This window comes from Malaclemys terrapin, chromosome 4 (genome assembly GCF_027887155.1).
Source record: "Malaclemys terrapin pileata isolate rMalTer1 chromosome 4, rMalTer1.hap1, whole genome shotgun sequence".
Classification (NCBI taxonomy): Eukaryota; Metazoa; Chordata; order Testudines; family Emydidae; genus Malaclemys; species Malaclemys terrapin.
In genome coordinates, this window is record NC_071508.1 from 15,728,485 (window position 1) to 15,743,022 (window position 14,538).

Sequence of the window (14,538 nt, forward strand, 5' to 3'; positions counted from 1 at the left end):
GGATATGGAATATACCTATAATATAACTCTAAAAATATACCCCAGAACAGAAAATTACATCTTTTTTAGAGGCTTTAAAAGAACAGCATAGAGAATGATAACCCTTCTAGAGAGCTCTACAGAAAGGTCATTTTTTAATACATTCTACAGGACTCTTCCCTAAGGGCATGGAATTCTGTGGGCTTTTAAAATGTCAATTGCCATAGGTACCATGATAATTTCATAAAGTGGGGAAACTGAGGCTCTGATGGGTTTCATGACTTGTCCAAAGTCACAGAAGATGTCAGGACCCGAGCTGGGGGCTACCAGTTTCCATTCCAACTCTCTAGCCTATTCTTTGTCTGCTATGGTCATTCTTTTCTAATGGCTTCACATCCTCCTCTCAGCCAATTCTTTTTTCCACACGCAGCATGATTCCATAAGTAAAAGAGTGGATACAATCCAATGGCGGTGTGGAGCATTTTCATCCCCCAGCAAAGTTAACAAGAGCTGAGGGTGCTCAGCACATTGCAGGAATCAGGCCTCCTGCATGTCAAAATGCTTGGCAATATAAAGGCTGATGTTTGGAGTTTTGATTGTAACCCAATTCTAACAGTCCTCCTGTCTGCTAGCAAGAGAAAAAAAAATTCTTCTCCCATTCCATACTCTGTCCCCCTTGTCCTCTATAAAATTTCCTGTCCTTTTACCTTGTGCTTGCAATTCAACCTAGTTTTGCCAATGTGCCCTGGGATAAAAAGAATGCCTGCGGAATAATTATTGATATTGTCTTGTTAACATTGCTACTCTTATTATTGGGCCAAATCTTCAGCTGGTATAAATCCACGTAGTTCCACTGAAGGCAATGGAGCGATGCAGATTTACATCATGTGAGACCCAATCACGAAACATACTAATGTGTACTAGGTATGAGACGTAGTTTCAGAATTGCTTAAATCTGAGTGGGGCTTTGTTTTATAAAATCAGTTTGTTCTGTTGCAACGATAAAGTAGCACACAGAGAGGCAGAGATCGCAGTCAACACTAAGTCCAAGCCATGATGCCAAATCTGGGGCTACTCTGGGCATCCTGGCATGTTCCACTCACAGGCCACACACCAACTCAGCTATCTTAATTTGTTCTCTCTTACTTCCGCTCCCCCTTCCCGTTTGTTGAGCAAAAGCAGGACACAAAAAAGGGGGAGGCGCGCAAAGGTAGCAAATAAGGGTTCTGTCACTAAAGAAGTGTGCATCATGATCTCAGTGCATTTCAAAGGGTGAACACCTGCAATCAGAAAGAACGCTAGCTTTCATGATCAGAGAAATGCTTTTAGAACCAGAGGACTAACACACAAACACCTCAGCAGAAGAGAAGTGCTATTTAAAGCAGCTAAGATTTGACTGGTCTCAGCTTATTTAAACTCTCTGGATATCTGCTCACAAGTTTGTACTTTTCACAAACCAATACTTGCACTGTCACGGAGGGGAAGTCAAGATAACCTCTCTCATTCACCTCGAAACACTCCTCTTGATATAGAAAGCAGGCAGTTTAAACATCACAGTTTTAGGCCTTATAGAAAACCCAAGATAGATCAATTTTGTAATAAAACCAATAGCCCCTCCCACTCAGTTTCCAACCTGCCCCCGTAAGAAAGGCACAGAGAAACAGAAGTTGTTTTTCAGGGCCATTGGTTCCTCACATCACTTCTCTATGTTATTTCGCAGTACATTGCACTCTCTTCTCTATCTCACCCTTTGTAGCATCCCTGTGGCATGCATGCATATCCACTGGGGGGGATTACGAGTAGCTCATGCCCTGTGAGCTGTATGTATAAAAAGTCTTTGATACCAAGTGTGAGGCTACCACTAGAAGTAGGTCCCTTCACCCAGCAAATTAACTGGCATGAAGAAGCAGCCAGGACCCAGAGATTGCGATACAGGGCAAAATGTTGGAAGTCAATATGAATCAGCTGATTGACTAAAGTTATAACTGAGGTTTGCCACTGTGAGATTTGCACACAAACGCACACAGCTTTTGATTATGATTACTACTACTACTATTTAAAAAAAGGCAGGAGGATCTGAATAATCTAACTTGCTGATACTCAAGGCAATGGTTGTAGCTCACAGCTTTGGAATTTATCAGCCTTGTTATACAAGTCTGATAGTTAAGGTGACAGTTTTATAATGTAATTGGTTTCCTTACAAATCTCTGAATCACAGGAGTAGGCAACCTATGGCACGTGTGCCGCCTTCGGCATGCGAGCTGATTTTCAGTGGCACACACACTGCCTGGTCCTGGCCACCGGTCCGGGGGGCTCTGCATTTTAATTTAACTTTAAATGAAGCTTCTTAAACATTTTAGAAACCTTATTTACTTTACATACAACAATAGTTTACTTATATATTATAGACTTATAGAAAGAGACCTTCTAAAAATGTTAAAATGTATTACTGGCATGCAAAACCTTAAATTAGAGTGAATAAATGAAGACTCGGGACGCCACTTCAGAAAGGTTGCCGACCCCTGCATTATAGCATGGGGCAACTCCACTTATGGTCTCTTTGTCTAGGTACTTATTCACCATTGTCACGTCTGAGCACGTCACGAACATTAATGGATTTACCCTCATACCACCCCTCTGAGACAGAGTATACTGCTGCCCCCGTTTTACAAAGGAGGAATGTCACAGTTCAGGACACCTGCGCCTGTATTTTCTCTGAGTGGTTCAACAAGGACACCCACTCTTGACTTCCCCCAGCCATTGCATTTTGCCTCTCCCACTTCTTACCCAGATATTCCCAGCCTGAGCAGTTCCCTGCCTTCACTGTGCATTTCCCAGCAAAGACAATCTGCCTAAACAAACCTGCTTGCTTCACTTCACAGACTGACATGAATGATGGTTACAGATGTACGTTATAGCTTTCTCTAAACAAGCCTACTTCATTCTTAAGGTAAAAAGCACTACAGAAAAAACACACTGAAAAACAATAACAGAACCTACACAAATTCTAATAAGCTTACCAGAGTTCACCCCAACTCTAACATGGGCTCTGGCAGGAGCAGTCTTTCAACACCCCACCATAGGGGTTTCCTCGTGGTTACAAATTCATCACAGCTTCAGCTCAGAACAAGCACACACATGACAAGTTTAGTCCACCCTTTTATACAGATCAGGGGTCTTGAATCTGGAATTCCCAGCAGCAGGTATTTAGCATACGATGGGTCTCTCCTCCCAGGGTGTATCTTCAAAAGGTTGTCTGCAGAGGGGAAGAATTTGCATTCCCCTCACCTCAAGATACTTCCAAGGAAATCCCACTTCAGATATATTGTTCCAAAAAGACCACTGAATTTCCTAATGCCTTCCAGAGATAGCATTTATCTTGTCTTCCTGCTAAAGAAGTTCCATGCAACCTCACAATAGCCCCTACACATTTGTATTTGTAATACAATCAACTCCAAAGATGCTAAACTTAATTCAATAAAGCTCATTCAGGATATCATCAGTCTGTCACAGGGAACCCCGTCACAGCGAGGTTAAGTGACTTGTCACTGGCCACACAAGCAATGTGGCATTGATAGGTGATCTCAGCATAGTTCCCGAGTAGCAGTCCAGTGCCTTAACCATAAGATCATCAACAGAAGGAATTACTCTAGCTTTATAGCTCTGTTACCAACAGCAGAACTTGACTTAACACCTGAAAACATTCTGTGGAGAGAGATGATTTGGACTTCATTGACTGAATGATGCTAACAAGAAAAACCCAATGCTTCGTAGTTATGAAAGCACAGTAGCTGCTGGGAATTCTCAATTTGACAGTTGATCAGCAGATTTGTAGGGCAATTTCCTGTAGCAGCAGGGGCACCTTGTTGAAACAGCTCTGCTAATGAGCAAACCAAACTCCATTTCCGACCCTTGGTGGACAAAGCCTCTCCCTATATGCTTGTTTGACATCTCCTCCTTTCATCAATGGGATTGGAAAGTGGTGAGAAAAATCATTCATGGAAGTTCCTTTTTGTTCCATTAAGTGTGTCACAGAATACGGTTTATGCCGGTTTCCTTTCAATGACAATAAATGTTGCATTTAAGGCAGATGGGTTGGGGCACTCAACCTTCATTTGAAATGAAATCAACCAAGATGGTCTTTTGACAATTCGGGGATGTCTAGGGCTCTTCTTTATAGTTAGGCTTAGAAGGATGAGATTGTTATTGGTAAATGTTGATTTCCTTGTACACACACAAACCAACAAAAAATATTTCCATTGATAATCATCAAAATTTATAGGCAAAGAAAGTAAAAAAGCTGCTTGAGAACTTATTAAGGATATTTATTTTGTCTATTTTGACATGTGATGTTGACAATTTGTGTTTTAATAGTTATAAAGCTTTAACTTTTTGACTGTCAAGTCTGTCTTTATATAATTATTGCTTGATCTCCTCATTGTCTGACCCCCATAATTTCCCACAATGGTGAAAATGTAAATAAATAAAAATAGGGGGAAAATGCCCCATAATTTTGCACAAGTGTGAAAATTTAAATAGGTAGAAATAAAAACACACTTAAAATAAACATTGATAACTGTCAAAATCAGAAAAAAAATTAAATTCTGTCAAGCCTATTTATATTGTTACTTAGAGGGGGCACACTCTGCATTGTAATCTGGTTTATTATTATAATCTTGTTTAAGGAGAATGAGGAGTAACTTTAAAGGAGTACTGCAAAGGGAGTTTGAGGAGATATGAGCTTAAAGGGCAGCATAGCACATGCAGAGAGCAGATGGAATACACGCCACTGATGGGCCACGTTCCGGCCCTGTTATCACACTGCATCATACGCGGTACATCGAGCTTTTATGAAAAGCAAAACAGAGGAGTAGATGATTCCGTGGATTGGTGAGAGGCTCTGGAACCTCTGACCTTCAGGTCAACATTTCTAAGCCAGCCCTGGTTTGATAGTGACTGAAAGTTGTGACTTTCCAGTGGCCCTTGCATGAAATGAATTTGGTGGATCTTAGTCCAATTTACAATAGATTAGATGACAGCCCACACCATAAAGATTGCATGCACAACTGGCATTAATTGCTCCTCCACAACCCTGCACTGTTGCAGTCTCAGCAGAGATGCAAAGGACTGATGAGATCATGGAGACAGAGCTCCCTTCTTGGACCATTTAAAGACATTTGAGGCATATAGGCAGGGCAGCATGCAGATAATTTACTCTGCTGCTGCCCATGCTCTGTGGATGGACAGAGGCCTTTGGTCCCCAGGACTGTAAATCTGGCACCTTTCATCAGCACTATATAGAAGGGAAACTCCCCCACAACGTGGAGCAAATAGCGGGATCCAAAACCCATCACCTCCACATAAAAGCTGTTAATGTTTGTGTGCATACTCCCCTGGTTCTCCCCACCTCAGAGGTAGCAGCATCTGTCATCTGGTGATTAGCAGATTGCTAATCACACACTGCAATCACTACGAACAGCCGTTGTTACACAATTCACACAGCGAGTGCTTTGGAAAAGCCGACTTTCTCCTTCTGGACTCACATGCTAGTTCACTTCATCTCCCCTCCATAGACTTTCCCGCTCAAGGAGGGTACGTGGGGGCCCTGTGGGATCTGCAGCAAGCAGCAGATAATCACAGGCAAAGCCAATAGAAGCAACACCCAGAGAGAGGCGACATGCTTTAGTACACCAACCATACAGTACTGGGAACCACAGACCGAGTTCTAACTCTGACTCACTACGTGACCAGGGGTGAGTCACATCCTCTCTCTCTGCCTGAGTTTCCCCATCTGTAAATTGGGGATAATACCTGTCTTATGCGATGCTTAATTCATTCCTATCCAGGAAGTGCTATTAAATGCTCAGATGGAAGTTGCTAGGGAAAGGGAAAGTATTGTCAAATCGTAACCACCAATGCAGAAATCTCCACCCAAATCCAGCCTAATGGAACAGAGGATGTTACAGGTAGAGAATTATAGTTCTCTTTATTCGCTGCATTTGTCATTCTTGTGATGCTCCTACACCGCAGGTATCACCATCCCCATATTATATATGGTGAAACAGTGCCCGGCAATGGACGTTACATGAACCCCCAAGGCAGGCAAACTAATGCAGAGATGTTGAGCCTGCTTTTCCAGTGGTGCTGATCACCCGCAATTCGGTTTCGAAGCAATGGGAACTGCAAATGCTCATCACCTCCAAATATCAGGCTCTCAGTGATTTGCTGAAGGCCCACGTCATTATCATTCCAACGAGGCATTAGGCTCCAGCCTTACGCCTATGTGACCGACAGGGTCCCACACAACATGTGTTCATATGAACCAGCAAGGCAGAATGCCACTGCATGTTCCCTGTCCACAGTCCTGAGAAACTCCAGCACCAGCAAGGCTACAACTGAGACTCAGGGCTTGTCTACACAAAATAATTAGACTGCAGCAAGCTGGGGTGTGAATCTACTCCACGCTAGCCAGCTGTTCGGGGAGATCAGTGGCTCTCAACCTTTCCAGATCACTGTAACCCTTTCAGGAGTCTGATTTGTCTTGTGTACCCCAAGTTTCACCTCACTTAAAAACGACTTGCTTACAAAATCAGACATAAAAATACAAAAAAGTGTCACAGCACACTAGTACTGAAAAATTGCTGACTCTCATTTTCATCATATAATTATAAAATAAATCAATTGGACTGTACATATTGTACTTACATTTCAGTGTATAGTACACAGAGCAGTATAAACAAGTCATTGTCTGTATGAAATTTTAGCCTGTACTGATTTCGCTAAGGCTACATAAAAAGCATGTTGTAAAACTAGGCAGATATCTGGATGAGTTGATGTTCCCCCTGGAAGACCTCTGTGTACCAATGGATGAGAACCACTGGTGTAGTCCCTGCTGATGCAGGTTAACAATTTGTTAGAGTGCTTTGATGTAGTTCCTCTTTGAAATGGGATTAGCTCAAACTGTTCTAGCCAATGGTTAATGCATATCACCGGGGTCCATATGGACAGTTAGACCATGGCAGGCTAGTGTGGGGTAGATTCATACCCCAGCTTGCTGTAGTCTAACTGTTCATCTAGACAAGCCCTAAATTCCCAAACTTCCCAGATCACGTGAAGGGGTCACCCACAGGCCACACTGCTTTTCATACTAGCATACTTTTCATACTTTGCTTCTCTGCAAATGAGGAGACAGTTTGTCACCAAAGTCAGCTCTTCTCTGTGTGCCCCATGAAGTGTTTACATTCTCCTGCACGTGGTGTCACGTAGGTTAAATTGCATCTGCTCGGCTGTATCACAGCAGCCTATGACAAGATGTAACATGTCACAAATATACAGGCCCTGACACAGAGTGAGGTTTCCCCTCTGCTCAGAGGGAAAAGGTTAATGAAGCAAAATTGCATGAGCTGCAGTGTGTGGATGCCCAGGGGTTAAAATTCCCCTGACTACTCATAAACCAGGAAATTACTTGGTGCCTAATTGAATTCCACTGTTCTTTATACTTACCAGGGCCAGTTCCAGGCACCAGCTTACCAAGCAGGTGCTTGGGGCGGCCACTTCGGAGGGGGGCGGCACGTCCAGCTGTTCGGCGGCAATTCGGTAGACGGTTCCTCACTCCTGTTCGGAGCGAAGGATCTCCATCTGAATTGCCGCCCCAGATCGCGCCTTTTTTTTTTTTTTTTTTTTTAAATTTGTTTGGCTGCTTGGGGCAGCCAAAACCCTGGAGCCGGCCCTGATACTTACACCTTCCAGGAAAGGTGATCAGTAAAGATCCCAGAGCACTGTCTTTAGGAGAAGGAGTGTTAACCTTTGTGTCCCAGTCAGATTTAATCTCAGGAAGCTACAGTGTCAACCCAAATTGCACTTTCAAATGGATATTTACTTCTGCACCTCCTATTCCTGTGAGCTGCTAAACAATTACTGTATTCCACCCCAGAGATAGCTGGATTTCAGAGCCGTGTGAAGAGCTCTCAAATTATTTCACCTACTGCAAATGGGTACTGAGGTTTTTAGTTAAGGTTTGAAGTAATAGAAGATGATTTGATGGCATTTGATTATTAATAATATTTTTCTGCTATTATTATACTTTATTTTGTATGAGCTGGGAGGATTGTTTAAATAATTCACTCACAACAAGGGCAGATCCTCTCACTTCATTCAAGAAACAGGCTGTGACTCGAGTATCAGACCAGAGACTCATAAGATGAAATCTTGACCCCACTGATATCAGTGAAAGTCCAGATGGGGCCAAGATTTCATCCACAGATTCCACAGCAATAAAGAACCATTTTTGATCATAGAGTCTGACCTTCTGTGTAACATAGGCCACCAATGTCTACCCAGCGATTCCCACATCATGCTTAATATTCTGTGGTTCAGTGAGAGCATACATTTTAGAAAAGCATCCAAATATGATTTATAATTTAAAATATTGGTGAATCAACCATGTCCTTTGGTGAAAGGATCTGACATTTGCTATCAAAGCATGCCATTGATTTGATTGTCAATGTCTTTTTTTTTTAAATCATGCCACATAAAGCATAAGTAGGGCTCAAACGCCGGGCTAGAAATTAACCTTTTTCCAAAGAAGTGAAGGACTAATCCAGATGGATTATTTATTTCAACCAAGGGCATTCTGATACAACTGAAGCTGATCTGATCTGCTGTGCCACTGCCTGAAGGTGATGTTGCTTTCCAGACACTGAAACTGACACATGGAGTGCATGCCGCTTGCTGATTCTTCTGTTTTAGTGTCTGGACAGCAGCAGCTCTGGGTAGAAGCAACCAAGTCACAACAAGCTCAAGTCAGGTTAGCTGGGGATGCGTCTATTCTCGGTATTTGCCCACATCAAAGCTGACCAATCCCAGATTTGGATCTCTGCATCAGAGTTTCCAATTCTGTTAAAGATCCAGACATGCTTAATTAAGATAGGAAACAAGCTGTGTAAATATTAAACTGATTTACTGAGCTTTTTCTTTGGCCGATGGAATAAGTTAATTAAGTTATTATAGACTGTTCTTGAATTCGGGAAGCAGCTAAACATGCTTTTCACCAAGGTAATGCAATTATTTCAGTACTGTTTTCACCAGCCAGGAAGGAAAGGGGAATAAGGCACACAGACAATCAAAGTAGCTTTGGAATCATTACTTTAGTCCCAAAATTTTTCATTATCTTTAATTGGACAGAGGCTCAAGTCACTAAATTTAGATCCAAATGCAAAGCGAGAACACCTCCAGGATCTGGGCTGTTCAAGATCTGAGGTTTTCATTGTGCTGTTGATATAACGCTGGGGGATCATCTGTAAAATTCAGATCTGGATTCATATTTCTTTTTGGAGAGCTAGTGTGAGCCATTGGTGAGTGTGTGTTATAGGTCCTCCTGTTTGTGCCAATCCTCAGAGGATAAGAGTTGTTCAAATCCCCCTGAACGGTCTCTCTTTAGCTGTATCAGAGGGGTAGCTGTGTTAGTCTGAATCTGTAAAAAGCCATTCACAGAATGGCTATCCAACTACAGAAGCAGTTTCTCCTCCCTTGGTGTTCACACCTCAACTGCTAGCAGAGCACCTCACCCTCCCTGATTGAACTAACCTCGTTATCTCCACACTGATTTATACCTGCCTCTGGAGATTTCCATTACTTGCATCTGAAGAAGTGAGGTTCTTACCCACGAAAGCTTATGCTCCCAATACTTCTGTTAGTCTCAAAGGTGCCACAGGACCCTCTGTTGCTCTTTAGCGGTAGCAACTCATGCATTAGTCCTGGAAGTCCCTGGTTCAATCCGAGATGTGCTGACTGTCACACTAGGACTGGGAGGTTTGGTTTGGACAGCAGCCATAGCCACAGTTAGTCTTGTGCCCAGGATTAGCTTCTCTAGTTTGTTAACCAGTATGAAGCTCAATTCAAACTAACTTGGTTATGATTGAAATAAGCGAGGTGCTGTGTCTTACCTTAACACTGTATCCGTGGTCTCTTAAATACTTGTCGCTTGTCTTAAAGATTTCAGGCGACTATTATCCAGCCTCTGGAAAATGGGGCTGGGGTAGGGGACACAAAAATCAGAATGAATGAATGGTTTGTAAAGAATCTGTACATTGCCTTTTATACGTTTTCTAAAAGTTCTCTAGAATTTTTAAGCCATGATTTTTAAAAGCAACTAACTAGTGATTTCCGATGCCCAAACTGAGACACCTTAAAGGGGCCCAATTTTCAGAGGGTGCTAAGCACCCCCGACCACCTCGCTCCCCCGCCCCAAAATCAGGACCCCTTAAAAGGTGTTTCTGGTTAGGCATCACAAAGCTGAAGCACTTGAAAAAAATCACTAGTTACAAGTGAAAAGCTTGGCTTTAGCCTCTTGATCGCCATCACATTTTAACGAGAGTCACATTATTTGTACATTACAGCAAAACATCAAGGCAAATTTTCAGAAGGTCAATTTCTGCTCTCAGTTTCATCAGTGCAAGTCCAGAATAAATATTTGATGTTTTGCCTTGGGTTAAAATCATGCTTTTTAAGCATGTCAGTGGAAGAGTCTTCTCTGGAATATTTCCCCTCTTGAGATCTGAGATTTTGGGGCAGCTTTTATGTAATTGTGCAATTGGATTGTTTTTCCTGAGAAGACTTTTTTTTTTTAAATTCGTTTCTCAAACAGCAAGCATTTGACACAGTAAAGAGTGGATGGAGTTATATGGGGGATGCAAATCTGGAGTAACTGAGAACAGAATGTGACCCCCAAAACAGAAACCATGTAAAATGGACAAACCTTACAAAGATTTAACATTAGCATCTTTGCTTCACAAAGCTTAGAACATAAACGTCAAAAAAGCAACCTTAAGAAGATGTGATGCGCCACTCTCTCTATGGCTGGCTCTAAATCATGGGATCACAGATATAATAGATAGGTTTTGTCAATTAGATAACGCACTTCTTCTCCCTTAGGATTGTTCCCTACAGTACATTTATTAGTATTTTATCCAGATGAGGTGTAAAAGTCCCAAGCAATGCAGAGTCCAGTACTTCTCATAGCAGACTACTTCGCAGCCTAATCCTTCTCACTGCCAGGATTTCCCACCTTCCCAGTGAGTCTAAATTTCCCGTCTTTCCCATTCCTCCTTGTTTTACCTCTGTACCAAACTAAACAATCCCATTTCCCGCAATACCCTTCAAGTATTTATATAAATTCATGCTCCCCTCACCCCCAATCAATTTAATTATGGTTTAGGCAAAATGCACATATTTTGCTCCTTTAACCTTCCCTCAAAATCAATCCATTCAGTCCCCTGATAATTTTGTTGTTCTTCTCTCAACTCCTTTTCAGTTGGTCAGTGTTCTTCTGGCAAACCAAAGCGCAGAACTGAGTGAGATATTCCAGATGTGGTCACACCACAGCTGTATGAAGCAAACTTCCTCCTGCTGCCCTGGGTGGTGGTGGTCTTTGCACACACATTGCCCAGAACTGAATTTACCCTCAGCTCTCACAACATATGCCACTTTTTTTTAAAAAGTCCAGGAAGAAATAAGCCAAGAGGACTCCTCGTTAAGTTGTTAAGAGTGTAAATAGTTCCTCCACAAAGCCCTTATGACCAAAACTGGAACACACAGGGAGAGAGACTGACGTTATGGCTCAGTGGGGTAGTTCCAGATACCATATCACTTGATCATCTTTTTGACAGCATCACCATTCCACTGTTTGTACGGCTAGGAAAACAAGTTGCCTCTAGACACATTCCAGTCACACAATGGCATTAAGCTACAAACCATCAACAGACCTCAGAGAAGCCTTTGTTACAGACATATTTAAAAGCATGATCTTAACCAGTAAGAACAGCCATACTGGGTCAGACCAATGGTCCATCTAGCCCAGCATCCTGTCTTCTGACAGTGGCCAATGGCCGTGGCTACACTCAAAACTTCAAAGCGCTGTCGCGGGAGCGCTCCCGCAGCAGTGCTTTGAAGTGCGAGTGTGGTCGCGCGCCAGCGCTGGGAGAGAGCTTTCCCAGCACTGCAGGTACTCCGCCTCCACGAGGGGATTACACTGGAGCTTTACAGCGCTGTAACTTGCTGCGCTCAGGGGGGTGTTTTTTCACACCCCTGAGTGAGAAAGTTGCAGCGCTGTAAAGCGCCAATGTAGCCAAGCCCAAGGTCAGGTGCCCCAGAGGGAATGAACAGAACAGGTAATTATCAAGTGATCCATCCCCGTCACCCATTCCCAGCTTCTGGCAAACAGAGGCTAGGGACACCATCCCTGCCCATCCTGGCTAATAGCCATTGATGGACCTATCTTCCATGAACTTATCTAGCTCTTTTTTGAACCCTGTTATAGTCTTGGCCTTCACAACATCCTCTGGCAAAGAGTTCCAGTGGTAAAGCCTCAATTACGTACCACTGTCTTCAAAGAAAATCTGTTTTTAGTCTCACCTTCCTTCATGGATTATATCTAACCAGATATACCTTCTGCTGGAGTCTGAATGTGAGCTATTAGAAGCCTCACCTTTTCCCAACTCAAGCACATACTAAAAAGGTAATATCCATTGAGTGATTACCAGCTAAGAATCACCAGCTGCTGAGCTCACTTGTGTAACAAAATGCTGGAGGGGAAAGAAGGACGCAGGAACTTTTATATCCACAATTTGCGATTGTGAAATCACATGCATCTGGGAGAACATCCAAGAACAATGTTGGTCTGTACTGGAGGAGTCAAATTTCCGGCAACACAAATGAAACCAGAGGCCAAATCTGCTCTTGCAGTTACATCAATATGAATCCATGTTAACCCCACTGGAGCCAATGGAGTCATTCCCATTGCATAGGTGAGAGTCTGGAGTAACTCCACTGAAGTCAGCTGAGTTGGTCCCGTTACGCTGGTATATCACAGCAGAATTAAGCACAATGGGTGTAGTAAGAGCCACCAGCTGCATTTTATTTGCGAAACAGGCAGGTAACAGTGAAGGCGAGGTTGGTGAAAACCCAAACACCTCCTTCTCACATGCCCAAATCCCTCAACATCTTTCCCTTGGAACAGGAAACAGCCCCTCTGCAATCGGTTTAAAGAACATAGTCCCGTTCCTGGGCCCTCACCAGAGGATTCGTGCTTTAACTTTTCTGTGCAGCAGGCATGCACCTTATCAACATGCAGTGTTATGGGACGGAAACTACAGCCAGGCTGAATAAGAACCAATAGTGGCAGGCAACCCACCAGACAGGAGGAAAAGGTCAGCAGAAGGTTTTGTGTTGGAAATAAGCTCATGTCACTGATCGTGCTGAGCTGAGAAGTTAGGAAAGCCAAGTATGGAGCACAGGGACAGGTTTCTAGGTTGTACTAAGAAGGAAAAAAAAAAATCAACGTAGGAGACATTTACCCCATCTGCAGATGGCTCAGCTCAAGGCCCAACACACTGCTTATAACCCATCTGAGACCTGCACTGTGGACCTGCTCCTGAGGGAGATTGCCTGAGACAGGGACCAAACCAAACAGGGACCTTTGAATTAGGCTGTAAGGGCTTAAGCAGGCTACGTGGCCTAGTGTGCGCTCCATTTAACTGCCTCCATCCTACTTCCCTTCTTCAGAGAGAGAGAGAGAGAGAGAGAGAGAATGAGAATGGCCAGGGAATGGGACTCAGTGATACCTTAAAGGGAGGGGGAAGTGCTATTTGATAAATGAGTGTATCCTCTTCCCTTCCCAAATGGAGAGCTGAGCAGTGCGAGGGCAATATTCCGAGGGTCAACTCTTCCATCCCCCCCGTCCATCAACAAGTGCCCGTAGCCAGAGTCAGGAGAGGTGACTTCTGCAACAACGGGGAAGGTGAAAGGAAGTCTCTTTGCCCCCAAAGCCACTGAATGGCAGCAGATCCATTTCAGGGTTGCTAAAGCTGTAACTTAAGGTCTATGATGGGAAGGAGGGTAGAATGAGAGTGGAATCCACCTATTTTACAAACGTGTAAAATATACACCAACTGGAGCTACAGGTCCCCTCCTGCCCTGCCTTTCTCAGCCCTGTTGCACATGGGCACTTACAAAGCTCCTTGTGGGGCTGTCCTCTGCAGACATCTCATTCCCTATCCCGTGCATTGGAAAAGGTCTGGGGTCACCTATGAGTACAAGGGAGCAAGCAGGAGCCTGCCCTGAGGAAGGAAGAAGAGGGAGCAGAAATAGGAAAGTCACACCAGCCGCCGTGACAAGCTCAGACAAACAATCAACAGTCTCACCAAGAAAATACTTCTGTTTGTCCTCGAAGGGCTGAAAGAACAAAGCAGGATTTGTGGTTTCTCACTCCCCTGCAGGAATTCACATTCTGGGACATTCTAAATGCCATTTTTCTACAGAGAATTTAATTATCAGTCATACCCAGAATGCAGCAAGCAGAAAGACACCAACTGCATTGGCACAAGCACCGGGATAGGCTCAAGGCGGTGACATTAAAGAGATCCATATGTCTGAGCCAGAGAATCACAGGAGTCGCCAGTTATGGCTTGACTGCAGAGCTAGCCTGTGCTACAGCCTAACCCTCCTTCCATGCACATACAAAAATCTCTAACCTGGTCTTGAGGGTGATTTAAACCAGTGGGT

At 43.5% G+C, this 14,538-nt stretch overlaps 1 protein-coding gene across 4 annotated transcripts in view; it reads right to left on the minus strand.

Annotated features, from left to right (window-relative positions):
- The window catches only part of NFASC (neurofascin), a 192,566-nt gene that overhangs the window by 127,113 nt on the left and 50,915 nt on the right, over nucleotides 1-14,538 (minus strand). For all 4 annotated transcript variants that reach the window (XM_054027418.1, XM_054027419.1, XM_054027416.1 and 1 more), the window contains exon 2: nucleotides 9,924-10,010. The gene's annotated coding sequence lies outside the window, so the exon portion shown is untranslated. The remainder of the gene's footprint in view (nucleotides 1-9,923; nucleotides 10,011-14,538) is intronic.